Raw genomic sequence first — 16249 nt, forward strand, 5'->3', positions numbered from 1 at the left:
GTATATATATATATATATATATATATATATATATATATATATATATATATATATATATATATATATATATATATATATATATATATATATATATATATATATATATATATATATATATATATATATATATATATATGTGTGTAGTATATATATATATAGATATAGAGCATAAAAATTATTTTATTTATATTATTATATACATCCCATATATATATGATGCTATATAAACATATATATCCATTTCTTCATATATATTTTTCGAATATATATATTTATTTATATATATATATATTTATATATAAAACAAGATTAAATATATTTATATATATAAATGTAATATAAATTTTATTTATATTAAAACCCTCCAAAAATAAAAAGATAGAGATGCCATTTTTTCAATAAAAATTTTATATATATTATGAAATTTATTTACCACTTAGTAACAATAGGTCCAGTTATATTCATATACTGGAATTATATATATATTTTATATATGTATTTTTTTTATTACACACACACATATATTTTGATGTTATATATATATATATATTATAATATATATATATAATTTGAGAATTTCTGTATATATATAATGTATGCATATATATATATTTATTTATTTTTTATATATATATATATGATATATATATATATATATTTGTTTCATTTATATATAATTTATAAATATGAACGATATATATTTGGCTAATCTTTTTCAATGATAAATTTTGCCAAGACCAGGATGATTTATTTTTTTTTTTTTTATTGTATTTTATTGATTCTCATCCTTGTTTTTTTTCAGCCTGATGAAGTTTTCACAACCTTGTTTTCCGCTTGTACAATAAAGAATGTTCTTCCTGGTCTTGGCAATATTATTTATATTGTTACATATAAAACATATATTATATATATATATATATGTATATATATATATATATCAAACTGAGAGAGAGAGAGAGAGAGAGAGAGAAACATTAAAATTACCTATTTTTTTATATACATCCCAGAGCAAGTGCTGACTAAAAACAAATCCATTTCTTCATCGCCATTTTTCGAACTCGATATTTACCGATAACTTCCGAAAACAAGATAAAATATTTCACAATAAATGTAAGAGTTTCGTTTAAAACCCTCCCAAAAATAAAAAGAAGAGATGCCATTTTTCAACAAAAATTTTCGGTCTTCATGAAAACTTTACCACTTAGTAACCCTAGGTCCAGTTTTTGCTTTCACTGGAATACATACCCATTGCAGATGTGTATTTTTTTTTTTTTTCAGACCTATGTTTTGATGTTGGGTGTCTGGATTCTAAAAACACTGCTTAAATGAGAAGTTCTGGGAGCTGATTAGCGTATGCAGTCTAGCGTCAAATAATTTTTCTATTACGTGATCTGTGGTCACTTTTGTTTCATTTAATGAATTTCTAAAATGAACGACTATATTTGTAATTTTTTTCAACGACTGTTTTTTTTTTTTTTTTTTTTTGTTACTGCATACCGCCACACATGTTTTGATGAAGTCTTTCACAACCTTGTTTTCCGTTTAGCTCATGACGTGATAAAAGTATCTGATATCATTAAAACAATATTCCATCCCTGCCACTGTGTTCAGTCTGCCAAATTCTATCAAACTGATCAAGTATTTTTTTCAGAAACTTGTTGTAGTCATCCATACTTTTTTTCTTAACATAAAACCCATTTATAATCACCATCCTACCTTAAATAATGCATCATTGACGTTCTCCTCCGTCAGAAAATTCCACAATATTAATTGCTTCATTCACCTACACAGCCATTTCAACAGTAGCGCCTAAATCCTTTACACACACTGGCCATTCGCCTTTGCTACGTACACTCGGAAACCACAATCTCCGGCCCACCTAGGTCGTGCTTTGAGTTTATGAGCGGGGCCTTTCTGGACTGCGGGCAACGCCAGCTGTCACGGATTGAAACGCACGAAAACCTTTTGAACTCTTCCGGATTTTGCTTTGGGTGTTTTTTTTTTTTTATGATTTTGCTGCATATAATGCAAAGCAGTCATGGTATGATTATCTAGACAATACTGTGTTGAATTCTACAACCTGTATAATATCGAAACGAAGAAAAAATGCCGAAACTGCCGAGTTGTAGTTAGGAAATGAGTAGGAGCAGGACTTGCCTTATCTTGGTTTAAACGTCTGTTGAAAAGTTAGTGTGCTTTGTTGACGTGCCATTCTCTCTCTCTCTCTCTCTGCTCTCTAAGATATACTTCTCTATAATCTTACTCATACGCTCTCTCATTCTCTGTCTGTCTCTCTTTTTCGTACTATCCCCCTAACAAACCCTCATGATATCATTGCAGCAGTATCTATATAGTTGAACGGATTCCCTGTATTTATATGCTGTTTCATAAATTTCATTGTCGTGCTATTATTACATATATGGGGGTTCAGACACAACGTCGTACAAGGCCACCAAGGACTAGAGCCAATCGACCTGATGTGATAACAGAGCGAGGCAGGATTATTGGCTATCACGAGGCAGGGAAGGGGATATGGAACACAAGACGCCTTCTTAGTATCTCCAGATATAAGGTTAGGCGTTGGCTGAGAAGACCTGAGGAGGAGGGTCACGTGCTCACCAGGCCCAGACCAGGAGGGCCAAGAATCACCACACCTGAGGAAGATGGCCGCATACAAAGGGAATCGGAGAGAGCACCACCCAAAACTGCAGTAAGCATAACAAGGGACGCACTAGTTCAGTGTCACCCAATAACAACAACAAGGAGGCGACTGTGGGAGACTGGCCGACATTGTTTCATCCCTGCACGGAAGTAAACCTAAACTGATGCCCAAAGAGAAGCCCGCCAAAGGTTTGCCGAGGCTTATGCGGATGTGGGACTCGATTTTTGGAGACGTGTCATTTTCACCGACTAGAGGAAAGTTTCACGTCTGTCGCAGCAGCCGGTCGGCAGTGTTGGCGAATCCTCAACACTAGATACGCTCAGAAGTATCGAGAAGCGGTCGTGTGACAACCTGTATGCATGGATGGATGTGGCGGGGAGGTGTTGGTGAACTAACCAACATTGAAGGGTATATGACAGCAGAACAATATATATCAATATTCTCGAGACATCCTTGTTACCATCGGTGCGAGCATATGCCACCCTGGAACCAGAGCCTATACATCTGGTGCAAGATAGCAGTCCAATCCACAATAGTCGGGCAGTCATGCTTTGGTTTGAGACTCATCCAAAAAAAAAAAAAAAATCTATTGAACTGGCTCCCTAAAGGAGCCGATTGTAATCTCATAGAGAATCTATGGGCACATATGGTTCAGGAATGGAACGTAGAGGAGAAAACAAGGGAAGCAGTGAAGAGACACGCACATACTGTGTGGGAGGGTATCAGAAACCGGCCAAACATTTGCAGCAATCTGGTAGATTCCATGCTTGACAGACTGCAAGCAGTTATAGCTGTGAATGGAGGTTGGACAAAGTATTAACCTATGGCTGAGTCGAGGTGGTTGTAGTGAGAATTCAATGAGGGTTGCGGATTGGGAGGGAAAGATTGTGGGGGAGGCAAGCGATTGGCTAATGTTTGACTTTTTTCAATTACAAATTTATTTGTGCGTAAGCATAACATTTTTTCTTTGAAATTGTCACATTGATCATTTGTTTTACACTAAAAGTGTGTTGATTTGAAAATATCCAAATAAAACATTTATTTTGATGATATGATCTTTTCGTCATTCTCTTTCATCCTTGCTCAGGTTACCTTACTCAAAACATGATTCGAAGCAAGCAGGCTTACCATTGGGTTGGCAAAATGATGTTCGCATGGTATAGAAAACTGCTGCCGCTGATTCCCCGCTCAGGAATCGGTTACAGTGTATGAGAATAAAGGGCTTTGTTGTTAACACTATTATCTTGTTTTATGAGTAAAAAGTTATACATGAAAATTGTTTGTCCCCAAGGTTGACTTCAGTAATAGTTGTATGGATAACATTTTAACAAAGACTGTGACTGAGATACAAAATCATCTTCTTGTAGCTCCCCGCAATAAGTTTCATCAGAATCACTATTGATATGTATGATACTTGATTTTTCTTCGTCCTCTTGTTCGTTAGATGATATAATGATGCATTCATCTGAAGAGTTATCATTAATTTCAACACTTGTCATTATCTGACAAATCATCATTTTCATCTTGTGTTTCCGGAATCACACAAACATCATCATTTTCTTCAGATGTGTCATTTTCTTTAGTTTCATGATCTGAATCTGACGAATTTTGGGGTGGCTGACTTTCATCAAATAAAAGTTTGAGTAAGATGGGGTTATAGTCCTCATTAACTTTTAGTCGTTTTGGTTTCCTCCCACTCATCTTTTCAATAATAGTTATCATAAATGATTGTTCTGCTCACTGTATGCAAATGAAATGAAGGTTGATTCTGAGTGCATTTGTGATGAAGTGGAGTCATTGCTGAGAGTGCATATACTGTGCTGTTTCATGAAAAAAGTCGAAATGAATGTTGACCAAACACAAACTCTCTCTCTCTCTCTCTCTCTCTCTCTCTCTCTCTCTCTCTCTCTCTCTCTCTCTCTCTTTTCCCTTATATTTTATGAGTTATGCATTTTTGTCGTCATTTAGAGAGAGATGACGATGATGATAATAATGATGATGATGATGATGAGAGAGAAAGAATAAAAGAGAGAAAGAGAGACAGCGAAAGACATAGAGAGAGAGACAGAGACAGACAGACAGACAGACAGACAGACAGACAGACAGAAACAGAGACACACACACGCAGATTCTACCCTTCCCTCCCCACCCCTTTCCTAACTACAACTCGGCAGTTTCGGCATTTTTTCTTCGTTTCGATATTATACAGGTTGTAAAATTCAACACAGTGTTGTCTATAATATAATCATACCATGACTGCTTTGCATTATATGCAGCAAAATCATGAAAAAAAACAAAACAAAAGAAACACCCAAAGCAAAATCCGGAAGAGTTCAAAAGGTGTTCGAGTGTGTTTCAATCCGTGATAGTTAGCAATGCCCGCCGTCCAGAAAGGCCCCGCTCATAAACTCGGAGCACAACCTAGGTGGGTCGGATTATTATGTATACCTTAGTTTAACCAGACCACTGAGCTGATTAACAGCTCTCCTAGGGCTGCCCCGAAGGATTAGATTTATTTTACGTGGCTAAGAATCCAATTGGTTACCTATCAACGGGACCTACAGCTTACTGTGGAATCCGCCCCACATTATAGCGAGAAATGAATTTCTATCACCAGAAATAAATTATTCTTATTCTTCATTGGCCGGTCGGAGATTTGAACTCGCGGCCAGCAGAGTGCTAGCTGAGAACGGAACCCACTCGCCCAACGAAGAACTAGGTGGGTCAGAGATTGTGGTTTCTGAGTGTACACACTCTGGCGTTTCCTGGCTGTAAAGGCCCCTTCTTTTTAGCAACTGTTTCATTCAGCTATTCAGTACTTTTTGTAGGTTTTTCTCTTTTACACCAGTATAGCTTTTTTTTTATAATTTCCAAGTAACAAAATCGTCTATAGTTATTTTGAAACAATTTTCATATATTCTAAGAGGTTTCCCACCTCTTATATGTAATTCGACATTTCTTCCCGGATTAGTTTTAACAGCCCAATAATAAACATAGAGTACACTGAGCAGCTTTCCTCTTTTCTTTTCATTTGCATTCAATATATACTCTTCACTTTCATGAGTCCCCACCTTCACTTTTCACGTCTTCCTTATCTTTTTCTCTTCAATCATCGTTTTCTGTCCTTAGAATGAGTCGATTATGTTTTGTAATTTGTTCATTTCTTAAATATTTGTCTGCAGTTTGGAGGATTTCCTTAACATTTTACTTCGCGATTCCCTACATATTCAGCTAAACACTTCGGTTCTTTTAGTGATCTAAAAGTCATTCTTCTAATACATTTGAAGTGCGCTCACCCCGGAACTCTGAGTGAAGCTTTCATGAAACATTTTTGTGTATTAAAAATCTCTTTCAGTGAGTATATTATCCATTTTTGGGGACTGCGTAATCACCATGGTATTTCTATTAAATGAAATGATCATCAATGTATGGAATATTCAATTAGTTCTCATGAATCTGAGCGTAATTTCATCAGTGAGATAATTATTAATATCATTTTTAGGTCTTCATACTAAAATGTTAATTAATTGTACACATGGTCTACAAAATTCAGTTGTGTATTCAATCCATTTAGAAATGCTTGTTCCTTGATGACTTAAAGAAATATCTGTTACTGGTAATCCCTAATTTGATCAATTGCCCTCTTAAATGTTATCCATATAATAACACTGAAAAACGTAATCAGTTTATTTGTTTATATATTGCAGAACATTTTGCAGAATGTATAAATTCCTGGTTATAATATTCAATATTATCTAGTTATAATATTCAATAGTTATAACCTTATTATTAAAATGTGACTGCAAAGGCCATCAAACTTATCAGAGAACTTCGCTTAAGCAGATTATTGACTTTATATCACTTTCTGTACATTCTGATCTCTCTCTCTCTCTCTCTCTCTCTCTCTCTCTCTCTCTAGTCCTATTAATCATTAATATCAATTTCATTCTTATACACCTGCGTTTTGAAATGCGCTATTTTGCTAGCTCTATGTCCAGGAAGACATTTGGACATAATGATGACAATTTGCCGGGTCTTATTTGTTATCTATATTAATGTATATGGTTTCCAAATTTGCAGAGCTCCAAATGTGGTAAAATAAATTAAGAAAGAATAGATGATCCAATTAAGATCTCTTTCTTTCTCCGGGATGAACAATTTCTCGTCTTATCCTCAATTAGCAATATCATTACGCGAATTTACGTTGAGACCTGAACGGTGAAAGTTTTTCCGGGAAGTCATTATGACCCAACATATCCATTGGGTGGAGCGACATAATTTCGCAAAAAGTCTCGTGTAAAATTCGAACGACTAGGAAGCAATATTGACAATTACCAGGAACGAAGGTCGACCTGAAGTGATTCGCGGAACTTCCTAAGTTTGGGAATATCATCTTACCAGAGGGGGAAGTTGTCGACGTGTCCACGCATTTGGTGAAGCTAGAAGTTATTTTTATTTAGTGTAGCATCTTATAAGCCCTTGGAAATAAACACAAGCAGTAAATATTTGAGATAGAATGCTATAAGACATCAATACTTGAATCATACAAGAGGATTGAAGTATTTGTTTTTATTTATTTATTTTTTATCTACCTCTAATGATGCGGGGAATTGAATGAGTATGAGAGTAACCAGACCTTGCATGTTATAACGTTCAGTATCTTCAGTTGTATTGATGTGTTTATGCACCATGTGACTGTATTTTCGAACGAAATTATGCAATTTAGGAACTACGGTAGGTTTCCCTATGCTCCACAGTTTCCTAAGTGAACAACGGTAATGAAATCATTGCAATGATTCTACCTGATTCTAAAATCTTGCTAACAGCATTTTTAATAGGTCGTAATGAATATCCATGGATGATACAGATTGGCATAGGAAAACTGTCTTCAGGGAGAAACACCTTCGTTTTATAGATAGGTGCTAAAAAAAAAAGTAATAGAGATTTAATATGTTCATTTGAAATGTCGAGTTTGACGAGGCTCATGGGAGTTTATTTTGTGATATAAGTGACGGTATACTATGAAGTTTTGAATATCGAATGGACATAAAGGATTCTAATAAGGATTCTTTTGAATCAAAGGTATTTACAATTATAGCTAACGGAATTAGATCCATATAAGGCAAGAAGACTGAAATTGATATGTTATATTTTAATAGTATATTCTAATTCATATTTAGAAGCCACATAGAATGATATAGGAGTAGTTAATATAGCAACAGAGGTTTTGAGAAAAATATTGTGCAAGTATGTTTAGGCTATGTTATAGGAAAATGATAGAAGTTGCAAAAATGGAAGGTAGCACCAAATTAGCAAAAAAACAATAATAATAATAATATTAAATAAATAAAATAACAATAAGAAAAGAGCTAAGAAGTGAGTAAAGTACACAGCGACGCAGCTGCAAGAAAAACAAAGTACGGGAGGAAGTTAGAAACGGGAAATTTCAAACGGAACATAAAAGTTCAGGCATCAGAGCAGACTTCATGCACGTTCTTTGGGAAAGGTTTCAAAGTTCTCTCGACTTTCATGGATCTTGAGCGATAATTACTCATGTGTTAGTTTGGTTTTGTTGAACTGATGGTACAAAAATTATTGCGTGTGAAATACAGCGTATGCTCTCTCTTTTTTTTTTTTTTTTTTTATAACTGAAGAGCTTTCCTCTTGGTACGCAAGTGATAGTATTCCTTATTCTACTTTTACGTCCACTATCAAAATTTATTTTCTCTTATTTTTTTATATGACATCAAATAACGCGTGTTATAAAATATCCAGTAACTCGATTTTCTTTTAAACTACAATACATTTTAAGAAATTTGATATTTACACGAGTCCCTTTTACTTGTCATATAACTGTAAGATTTTTTCAACTTCGACTCCTGAAGGAAATATTTTCCTCTACTGTAACATTCTCTCCTAAATTTATTCGTTAGTTAAACGTATTCTAAATATTTTATCCTCAAACAGCAATTGCTTTTGTCACCTATGACACGATGATATTAAAACATCGTGCTTTTTGTGCTTTCCTCCACAGCAGCTTTATTTAGTTAACATCCTCTGTCCAATCCACCCTTCATTAATTCAAAAACGAACAACATGGTACCAAGAAAACATATGACTTATTCTTTTGGATAAAAACCACTTCTGCACCAAGCCAGTCCTTTTAATCAACGACCACTCTCTTATCTATTTCCTTTCTGCCTGTGGTACACGGTGTAACTCTGGTGGACCATTCTCCAGATGTAATTTCTGCCTGTTTTCTGTTGAATGGAAAGGCCGAGCATTCAGTAACACTCCGCATTCCATATTAACTCTGTGAACATCAAACATCGGTAAATTGCTGTTTGTTGTTTGCTGCACAGGATTTTGCATTTTAATAGTTTTGAAGAGCCGAATGTATTCTTCCTTCGAAAGTTGAATGTCACTTTTTTTTCAAATGGGTCCTGAATACAGTGTGGAATGCTGAATGGAAGGTGCCTGCAAATAATTAAGTGCTGAATGAGGCTAGTCAACAGATATTGCAGAAACAACTGAAAAGTTTCATGTAGATGGAGAGTACGGTAATGACGGCAAAAGGGGACCATGAAGATGCAGCAGCGAAGTTCAGTCATAATGTGAAAGAACTGAAGTATAGACTCATGTGGATAGTTGCGAGTTTAAATACTGGATCGTGGTAGGATGAGAAGAGAATAGCCAAAAATAGGTGAAACAAGAGAGACGATAGTTGGACGTTGTTTATGGAAGCCAAGCAGGCGTGGAGAAAGAAATCTGTGAGGCAACTCTCCTTCACAGCAGTGAATTTTATACGCTGAATACAAATGAACTATTAAAGGTTTGACCTTTTCAGATGAATTGTTTGAGTGGTCAATGGCCTAAAACAAAAATTAAAAGATGAGAAATGTAGAATTACGTACAAATGGTTAATGTACGAAATTTAGCGCTTATGTAAGTGAAAAGAGGGGATGGAGTGTATGGACAACAAGACGAAGATGGCCAAAAAATATAGAAGATGAAGTACAAGGATCTTTAGTGGAACTCGGAGAAACCCTCACGAGTTATACTATGAAGTAATAGTTAGAGAGGCTGGGCAGCCAGATCGGAGAAAGGAAGCAGTAATGGAGGTGAGATAAATGGCTGAATTATGGGTGCAGCTAGAGGCCGTAGAGACACTGGAAACGCCCTTTAGTGATGCCCACATGCACCACATGAGGTGCTCTGACGGCACCACCTTCCCTACGGCATAATATGTATAAATGGTGAAGTAGTTTAGCGTAGTGAGACTGTAGATCAGAGTATTGGAAAGGTTGAGGCATGTTAAATAATTTATAGAGAGAGAGTGTTCTATGATGTTTATGAATAATAATAATATCTCTCTCTCTCTCTCTCTCTCTCTCTCTCTCTCTCTCTCTCTCTCTCTCTCTCTCTCTCTCTCTCTGCCAGTATTATGTAAAATATTTTTTTTTAACAGAGGGAAGACTATGTATATCATTTTAAATGATAATGAATATCAAGAACGGAGCGGATAAATGATGTAAAACGATAACCAGCTTCTCAAAACTGAAGATCAAATTCGAGTGTCTGAAATATGATGCTTCCGAAGTTTAATTCTACTTGCAAGATACTTTTAAACCGACATACAGAGTTTTCTTAAGATAAAATCGTCTTATATTCCAAGGATTCTGGAATTGCTCGTCATAGTGGGCTCTCTCTCTCTCTCTCTCTCTCTCTCTCTCTCTCTCTCTCTCTCTCAGTAGGAAAGCTCTTCCAAAGCTTTAGCCACTGAAACTTTTACGACTGCATATGCGCCTCAAACCCTGTATTTAATTTCCATTATCTCGTCCGTTCAACCATATCCTCGTTAACTGAGGTAATCTAACGAGGTGAACAAACGATAAATTCATTTATGTAGGCACCAACGTAAACACCATTCTCCATTTTTTTTTAACTGACATCACTTTCTGCCAAGTAGCTCATAACTAGCATTATTATTATTATTATTATTATTATTATTATTATTATTATTATTATTATTATTATTATTATTATTATTATTATTAAATAGACATAAGTTATAAAAGAGGTTTGAACTAAATCGTCAATAAGTACTGTATGAATTACTTTTCAGGCTGAACACCTTGCGAGTTGTAGCTCGCTTCCCAACCCACCTGTGATCAAGCGATAGAGTAGAATTTATGTAACCTCAGTGGCTAAATCTGATGGATGTAAACAAACACAACAACGGTTGAAGTGCAAATATTTTCCTCCTTCACTCCCATACTGCACCCGGGGGAAGCTGTTGGGCGAAACACTGGGGCGCTACAAAACAGGAATGAAACATAAAAGAAGTGGCAGCCTATGCACTTAATACTTGCAGTATTACTTGCGTGCATTTTATTCGGCGTACCTCAAGAAGGGAATTTGATGGAAGTCAGGAAGTGTAATAACCTGTGAAATATCAAAATTAATGTCTATCACACATCGGAATCAAACCCAAGACCTCTCGAGTGAGAGAAGACGGTGTTAGTAACTAGGAGGCACAAGTTATGTTAAATACAAAACGGTTGGAACCTAAGTATTTAGGCAGTGCCTGAAGGGTTACCTAAGCAGGTTGAATACCTTTGAGTGTGTCTACAATAGTCGGCACCTTTTTGCATCCATTTTACAAACAAGTTGGAAACAAGTCAAAGACCATAAGCGGAGAACGTATCTTTGGCAAGTGCTGGATAATCGTATGAAGCACTGGTTAAGATTGCTTATGGTCACTAACTTTTATTCCGCATTTTGTGAAGCATAAGCGATAGGTTACCGACGAGTGTTTATATCATGTTTGACAGCCTTGGGGCGCAGCCTTACAATACCGATTTTTATCTTAACATCCCCACTCACAAGTGATCACGAGATTGTATTATATTCAAACTGCCGAAGTGATTGAATGTAATGGAAATAAACTCAAAGAGTATCTTACGAAATATTCAGCACAGATTTTTTTTATTATTTAGAAGACACCACAGAACCTATCTGGTGAAAGTCGGGGGCGCTAACTAACATCCCAAGATAGGTAATAAAAAAACTGAAGCCTAAATACTTAAAACAGTACCTGAAGAGCTACTGGTGATTGAGTGAGTGTTTGAGTTCCACATTTGAATGACTGTGGTGTAAATCGACACGTGCAATAACATGCGATATTTAGAAATAAATATTTACCTCAAATCCAGATCGAACAAGGGGTCTCTGTGGTACGTGATGAGAACTAACATGAATCGACAGTTGGTTGGGCCACATTAAAGGCAATATGCTTTTGCACTCTCTCTCTCTCTCTCTCTCTCTCTCTCTCTCTCTCTCTCTCTCTCTGTGTGTGTGTGTGTGTAGTGATAATGAAGCAAGAATGACTCTCTGGGAAAATGACGAAGCAAGGGATTGCAGATTGGAGTTCCCAGAATTATCAACATCTCTTCCTTGTATTGGTAATCGCTGATACCGATACACGGGGGCGCTTATTCCTCTGTATTTTGTGCTTCTTTTCATCGGGTACTATCGACTTTTTCTCTTTTGTGCCCACCTCTGGTAGTAGTTTGAGTATATTTTACCATGAAAATCATCGCTGAATCATATGTCTTGTCAAAATCAGCTTAAAAATTGTTCTAGCAAGTTTTCAGATGGTTTATGGCATGCTCGTGCTTTTTTAATAAATAATGATCGTTCTGTCAAGAACAATGCATTATTCAATAGAATGTGCATGGGTAAATATATATATATATATATATATATATATATATATATATATATATATATATATATATATATATATATATATATATATGACTATTTATCACATCACCGTGATTCATATACAATCAGAAAGCTACAAACGTCCTTTAATATCCACCTGCTCTACCTCGGAAATAATATATTTTTCATATGTTACCGAAGGGAATTTTTAGTTGATAATAAGTCCACTGTCCCGTGGGTCGAACCAGCGACGGACGAGAATCAGGACTACAGTGACGCATTAACGCAGTCTATTCCTTCGGTAACATATATGAAAATATATTATTTCCGAGGTAGAGCGAATTGATATTAAAGGACGTTTGTAGCTTTCTGATTATATATATATATATATATATATATATATATATATATATATATATATATATATATATATATATATATATATATATATATATATATATATATATATATATATATATATATATATATATATATATATATATATATATATATATATATATATATATATATATATATATATATATATATATATATATATATATATATATATATATATATATATATATATATATATATATATATATATGTGTGTGTGTGTGTGTGTGTGTGTGTGTGTGTATGTATGTACCATTCTTGGTTATGTATTTATCACATTGCGTTTTGAAACAAGTCCAAGTGGCCGTTTTAGTCGTAAAACCTAGTATCAGCATACTCGATCTTACGTCGTCAAAACTTCCTTTAGTACAGGCATATTGTAATCATCTCTGCACTGTGCATTAGCCATTGACGAGATGTAAATTCAAGACACTTAAGGCTGAAAATTTTAACTTTCATCTCTGCTCTGACGGGCATAAAACAACCACACACAGCATACTTACAAACACAGAATGAGGACATCTGGTAGCCCAAATTAACTTAAATCCTAAAGGATAAGAACAAAGAAAATCGACCTTCAATCTTCTAGTATACCACCATAAGGGCGAATTCAGCATGCAGTGCTAACGCTGAAAAACTTAAGATTATGGGAATATAATCACCTAGGCAATGCCTTGAAGTTGGCGTTTCTTTTCAGCGGATGGTGTCCAGAGGTCCACATAACGCCTCTTATTCCTTTCAACACTTTACCATACATAATGGAGTGCCTCAGGGTAAGGGCCCGTGCTGGCATAAAGCCGTCTTAATATAAGCAACAAACCTTGTAGTTGGCGATCACTTAAATTAAAGCTGTAGAAATGACAGATTTTTACAAACTATAACTGAGTTTGCTACGCATTTTTGTTCTCTAGAAGCTTAAATCTTGATCTTTATGTAATGCAGTTTAAAATATATAAGGCTAGACATCTCCAGCGACTTATATGATACCGTAGTCAATTATTCATCATATCCAAATTAAAGAAGATTCGGATGATGGGTTTACTACCCTAACTCAACAATGGCGAAGTTAAATAAACAAGATCAGACTCCAAATGATACGAAAAAGGATTAAGATTCGCCGATGGTATAAGCCTTTAAACATAATAAACATTAAATTAATGCAATAAAAGTTCAACTGCTAAACCATTTAACATAAGAGTAAGCATGGTGTGGATAGGAATCATCAATAAGATGATAGACATCCCACCACACACCTATGAAAAAACACTCTGCGCAAATGTTCGACAAGAGCATTCTAACACCGGATAACATCGTAAGTATAAAAAAAGAGCCAGAAATGGACGAGGGAGGCGAATAACACGAGGTAATACCTTTTTATTACATGCTTTTATTGAATTTAACTTTTGTGTCTGTCTGTCTGTCGTCAAATCTTGCAACTCAATTTTCGACCTGTCCCTTTCGTCCGATGGACTTGAAATTTGCATGGTTGCTCACTCCCGGTGGCAATACAACGTTACATGATCAGTAAGTCAGCAGTGACCTTTAGTGACCCTACAGTGACCTCTCCCAGTACCTCAGGTTTTGTATGAAACTCTTCAGATTTTTCACAACTTCTTTGACTCGGCAGAATCTATCTTCTATATACAGTAACCCCTCCCCCTTCCCTCTTCCATCACCTCCCCCTCCCGAGCACAGATCAAGTGTTAATTTAGCTGTGTCCTCCCGCTCCCCTTCCCTCTTCTTCCCTCCCCTTCCTTTTTCTCTCCCCTTCCCTTTCACTCTCCCATCCCATTCCCCAGCCCATCCCCGTTCCCCTTCCCCTCCCTCTTCCATCCCCCTTCCCCTTCCACTCCCTCCCCTCCACCTCCCCCTTCCGGTACATAAGATCAAGTGTTAATTTAGCTGTGTCCTCCCCTCCCCTTCCCTCTTCCCCCTCTCCCTCCCCCTCCCTTCCCTCTTCCCTCCCCTCTCCCCTCTTCTTCCCTCTTCCCTACCCTTCCCATCCTCTTCCCTGTGCCTTCCCCTCCCTCTTCCATCAACCTCCACTTCCACCTTCCCTCCCCTTCCAACTCCCATCTCCCTTCCCCTTCCCTTCCTCCTTCGCCATCCCCGCCCTTTCTCCCCTCCCCTCCCCTGTCTTCCCCTTGCCTCCCCCTCCCCTCCCCTTCATCTCCCTCCTTCCAGAGCACATGATCAATTGTTAATTCAGCTGTGTCCTCCCCAACCCCTTTCCTCTTCCATCCCCCTCCATATCTCCCCCACTCACACCTCCCTTTCCCTCCCAATCACATCCTTCTACCTTCCCCCTCCTTTCCCTCCCATACCTCTTCCTCCTTCACCCTCCCCCTCCTGTTTCCCCTCCATCCCTTCCCATTTCCTCCTTTTCCCCTACCGCCCTCCCTTTCCCTCCCATTCTCCTTCCTCCCTCCACCCCTCCCCTCCTGTTCCCCCTCCATCCCTTCCCATTTCCTCCCTTCCCCCTACCGCCCCGTCCTTTCCTCTCCTTTCCCCTACCCCTCACCTTACCCCTTCCATCCGCTTCCCTCTGCCACCTTCCCCTCCCCACCCCTTCCCTCCCCCCCCCTTCCCCTTCCCTCCCATTTCCCTTCCCCTCACCTTCCCTACTCCCCCTCCCTTTCCCCGTTCCTTCTTCCCCGTTCCTCACCTCTCCGTAAACGGATACCAGTTTCGTTAACTACAATTATAAATCGGTTACAATTTCTGACAAAGCTAAAAAGTATAAAATAAAAAAATAAAACAAATTCAACGTGCTTTTATTAAAATGGACTGAAAAGTCCAAAATAATTTTTGGGGGCACACTAGGATTTTCTTACAATTAACATGTCTACAAAAATAAAAGCGTGGGCCCCAAACACGGAAGGAAATGCTACAAGAAAAGAAATTATTTTTTACTTTTTAGTGCATTTTAATAAAAGTATGTTTAAAAAAAGACTTTAAATATTCTTTTATTTGACACTTAACTGTGACAAAATATCACCCAAACTCTGCTCAAAGAGAGGTTGTGCTACGAATACCACGTGTATTTAGGAACAAGGAGAACAGCAAGAGAGAGAGAGAGAGAGAGAGAGAGAGAGAGAGAGATCCTGTTCTCCCAACTGCTCTCACTCTCCCCTCTGAAGTCCTGAGGCTTATTCATAACGAGCTAAAACAAGTCAAAATGCAAACCCACTCAAGAGGTTAGAGGTCGCCAGCGTTCTGGGCTTTCGTATCCTCACTTTCTCACTGGCTGCCATTCATCATTTTCCTGCTTTTGTCGGCCTTGACTCTATAGTCGGTCCCTCGATCAATCATTTTTCCCTCCACCGCTTGCAAGCGATGGCAGGACACGTGGAAAATGAGAGGGGAGAGAGAGAGAGAGAGAGAGGAGAGAGAGAGAGAGAGAGAGAGAGCTCTCTTACTCTTACAATTCGTTCGGGTTGCCTCAGGTCCCTCAGCATGAGG

At 37.1% G+C, this 16249-nt stretch overlaps 1 pseudogene; it reads left to right on the forward strand.

Annotated features, from left to right (window-relative positions):
- Positions 1-2419: 2419 nt before the first annotated feature.
- Positions 2420-3052, forward strand: LOC136851764 (uncharacterized; annotated as a pseudogene).
- The last annotated feature ends 13197 nt before the right edge of the window (positions 3053-16249 follow it).

The sequence above is a fragment of the Macrobrachium rosenbergii genome, chromosome 24 (assembly GCF_040412425.1).
Source record: "Macrobrachium rosenbergii isolate ZJJX-2024 chromosome 24, ASM4041242v1, whole genome shotgun sequence".
Classification (NCBI taxonomy): Eukaryota; Metazoa; Arthropoda; class Malacostraca; order Decapoda; family Palaemonidae; genus Macrobrachium; species Macrobrachium rosenbergii.